At 39.6% G+C, this 4,270-nt stretch overlaps 1 non-coding gene across 1 annotated transcript; it reads right to left on the bottom strand.

The window, feature by feature from the left end:
* Positions 1-1,335: 1,335 nt before the first annotated feature.
* LOC114368657 lies at positions 1,336-1,442 on the bottom strand. Its single transcript, XR_003657379.1, has one exon. It is a non-coding gene; the product is annotated as a small nucleolar RNA R71 (small nucleolar RNA).
* Between the last annotated feature and the right edge of the window lie 2,828 nt (positions 1,443-4,270).

Raw genomic sequence — 4,270 nt, 5'->3', positions numbered from 1 at the left:
CGTGTTGTGTTAGTGTTGTTTAGTGTCATTTAGTGTCATTTAGTGTCTTGTTATTTTGTTTAGTGTGGTGTTTTGCTTTAGTTTTTCTGTTTAGCGCTTCCCCTGTTTCAGTTTTTGTGTTTTGTTGTGAATAGTGTTTTGCGACAGATTTAGCGACCACTTTTGCTGATCTGGAAAACAGAGTAGTAGTGCAAATCCCATAGCGACTGAATTAGTGACTGCTGTAGAAAATTTAATTGGCGATTTTTGTTTTGATAGTCAGGATTGTTATTTTTGGCTGAATTTTGGTGTGGTAGGTTCTTTGGTCCATATTTTGTGGGAAAAATAGCTGGAACCCTTAGTTTGGTCATATTTGAAAGTTCCATAAAATTAGTGAATTTGATTTTTGTCAAAACTTCGAACGGCCATAACTTTTGCTCTGGATATCAGAATGACTATTATTATATATGTATTTGGGGTAGAAAAAAGTTTCCCTTTTCCATGAAAGTTGGCCAAGGGCCAGTCGAGGTCTCTAGCTAGCCAAAATCGTCTGTTTACAAGTTTTTCTTTTTTCAAGTTTTGTTGTTTTATTTTTCTAAACTTTCCTTAGGTAGTTTCCATAGTTAGAATTTGAATTTTTGTTTGAAAATTTTTGTGCTATCTCTTCATGATTTTAGGGTGTTGCTCATAAAATTTCAAAGTTATTTGGATATCATTTGATGGTAGCTGTAGTTCAAACCTACACTGTTACTTGCATAAGAAGACAACTAGTTGTGCATGCTGAATGTAGTGTATGACTAGTGGCAATCCATCTGACCTATAACCCTTTGATCCTGAGATAGATAGGACATTTCATAAATTAGTTAGGCATCATCTTGTACCTTTTGAGCATCCTGAGCATTCTGTTATTGGTGATTTTGAGCATCTAGATTTTGAGCATTATAATTTTGAATATTCTGATTTTGAACATTCTAAGAACATGGCACAACTCCACCCTGTGAGAGGATTCTAAGGGAAATGGCTACAACTGATTTCACCTACGAAAGCTTGTGCATCCAATACCTTGACGAGGATGTCCCATATGTTCTTAAAATTGGACTGATCCATTTGCTTCCAAAGTTTCATGGCCTTGAAGGTGAAGACCCGCACAAACATCTGAAAGAATTCCATATTGTCTGCTCCACCATGAAACCCCCAGATGTCCAGGAGGATCACATATTTCTGAAGGCTTTTCCTCATTCTTTAGAGGGAGTGGCAAAGGACTGGCTATATTACCTTGCTCCAAGGTCCATCACGAGCTGGGATGACCTCAAGAGAGTATTCTAAGAAAATGTTTTCCCTGCTTCTAGGACCATGACCATCAGAAAAGATATTTCAGGAATTAGGCAACTCAGTGGAGAGAGCTTATATGAATACTGAAAGAGATTTAAGAAACTATGTGCTAGTTGCCCTCACCACCAGATTTCTGAGCAGCTTCTTCTCCAATATTTCTATGAAGGACTCAGTAACATGGAGAGAAGTATGATAGATGCTGCCAGTGGTGGAGCCCTTGGAGACATGACTCCTGCTGAAGCCAGAAATTTAATTGAGAAGATGGTTTCAAACTCCCAGCAATTTAGTGCTAGAAGTGATGCTATTGTCATTAGAGGAGTGCATGAAGTAGCCACGAATTCATCTTCATCAGCTAAGATTAAGAAGCTTGAAGGTAAACTAGATGCCTTGGTTAACCTGGTAACCCAACTGGCCATGAATCAAAAATCTGCACCTGTCGCCAAACTTTGTGGTTTATGCTCCTCTGCCGACCACCACACAGACCTTTGCCCTTCTGTGCAACAATCTGAAGCAATTGAACAGCCTGAAGCTTATGTTGCAAACATCTACAATAGACCTCCTCAACCTCAACAACAAAATCAGCCACAACAGAGCAATTATGACCTCTCCATTAACAAGTACAACCCCGGGTGGAGGAATCATCCTAACCTTAGATGGTCGAGTCCTTCACAACAACAGCAACAACAACAACCTTATTTCCAGAATGCTGCTGGCCCAAGCAGACCATACGTTCCTCCACCAATCCAGCAACAACAACAACAACAGCAACAGCCCCAGAAATAGCAAACAGTTGAGGCCTCTCCGCAACCTTCCCTTGAAGAACTTGTGAGGCAAATGACTATGCAAAACATGCAGTTTCAACAAGAGACCAGAGTCTCCATTCAGAGCTTAACTAATCAAATGAGACAATTGGCTACACAGTTAAGTCAACAACAGTCCCAGAATTTTGACAGATTACCTTCTCAATCTGTCCAGAATCCCAAAAATGTGAGTTCCATTGCATTGAGGTCGGGAAAGAAGAGTCAAGAACCTCAACCAGTAACATCTTCCTCATTCGCAAATGAACCTGCCCAACCTCACTCTACTCCAGGTACATTTAGCATACCTTGTTGGTGAACTGATTTTCCCTGTTGTTTTTTATATTTTGAATATGGAGGAGGGATTTTCTAAAGGGTTAGTTCCCATCATTCTAGGCAGACCTTTTATGAAAATTGCTAGAACTTAGATAGACGTATATGCAGGCACACTATCTATGGAGTTTGGTGATATAACTGTTCATTTTAATATTCTTGATGCTATGAAACACCCATCTAAAGATTTTTCTATATTTTGTGTTGAAATAATTGACCATGTTGTTGATGAATACATGACTGATCTTCATTCTAATTTGCATGCCTGTCACTCTTCATGCATTGAATCTAAATTTGTACTTCATCATATGGCTGAATTTGATGCTGAGAGTGAATATGAAATTGATATTAATTACATGTCTGGTGATGTTTTACCTCTTGAGATTGATTTTATAGAGTCAGATAGAACTAATCATGTTTCAGGAAGTACACATACCTCTGACTTTCTTTATGAGGTACAGGCTGAGAGACCATCTCTTTCTACCACTATCCAGCCGGCCACACCAGAATTGAAGCCTCTGCCATCAAATTTAAAATATGCTTACTTGGATGATAGCAAAAGTTTTCCAGTAATTATATCTGCCTCCCTTGCTGATGAGCAAGAGGAGAAGCTGTTATCAGTTCTCAAGAAGCATAAGAAGGCTATAGGCTGGACCTTGGCGGACATTCCTGGTATTAGCCCATCCGCATGTATGCATCGGATAAATTTAGAGGATGGGGCTAAACCAGTAAGACAACCACAGAGAAGACTCAACCTGGTGATTCTTGATGTAGTGAAGAAGGAGGAAACGAAGCTTTTGTAAGCTAGAATTATTTATCCTATCTCCAACAGCCAATGGGTGAGTCTCGTCCAGGTAGTCCCAAAGAAAATCAGCCTCACTGTGATAAAAAATGAGAAGGAGGAGCTGATTCCTACTCGGGTGCAGAACAGTTGGAGAGTCTGCATTGACTATAGGAGGCTGAACCAGGTTACCAAAAAGGACCATTTTCCACTGTCATTCATTGACCAAATGCTTGAACGCCTGGCAGGTAAATCTCACTACTGTTTCCTTGATGGTTTTTTTGGTTATATGCAAATCACTATTGCTCTTGAGGATCAGGAAAAGACCACATTCACCCGCCCCTTTGGCACTTTTGCCTATAGGAGGATGCCTTTCGGCCTGTGCAATGCCCCTGGTACCTTCCAGCGGTGCATGATCAGTATTTTTAGTGATTTTTTAGAAAATTGCATAGAGGTATTTATGGATGATTTCACTGTATATGGATCCTCTTTTGATGTTTGTTTGGATAGTCTGGAAAAAGTTTTGAATAGATGCACTGAAACTAACCTTGTTCTAAATTTTGAAAAATGTCATTTTATGGTTGAGCAAGGTATAGTTTTAGGCCACATTATTTCCAAAAAGGGCATTGAAGTAGATCCTGCAAAAATTTCTGTTATTTCACAATTTCCTTACCCCTCTTGTGTGCGAGAGGTGCGATCTTTTCTTGGTCATGCAGGATTGTACAGGCGCTTTATAAGAGATTTTAGCAAGGTAGCCCTTCCACTATCCAACTTGTTGCAAAAGAAGGTGGAGTTTGACTTTATTGATAAATGCAAATAGGCCTTTCATTGCCTCAAAAGAGCACTGACTACCACCCCTATCATTCAGGCACCTGATTGGACAGCCCCATTTGAGCTAATGTGCGATGCATCCAATTACACATTGGGGGTTGTCCTTGCTCAAAAGATTTCCTTACTTCAGCTTACTTCTTTTCCACCATTACTTAGGGAGTTTTTCTTTTCCTATCTCCTTCTTTACTTTTATTACATTTGTCCGATTCTATTTGAT

The sequence above is a fragment of the Glycine soja genome, chromosome 1 (assembly GCF_004193775.1).
Source record: "Glycine soja cultivar W05 chromosome 1, ASM419377v2, whole genome shotgun sequence".
In the NCBI taxonomy this organism is placed as follows: domain Eukaryota; kingdom Viridiplantae; phylum Streptophyta; class Magnoliopsida; order Fabales; family Fabaceae; genus Glycine; species Glycine soja.
Note: the sequence above shows the minus strand (reverse complement) of the source record. Positions and strands in the feature narration are given on the sequence as shown.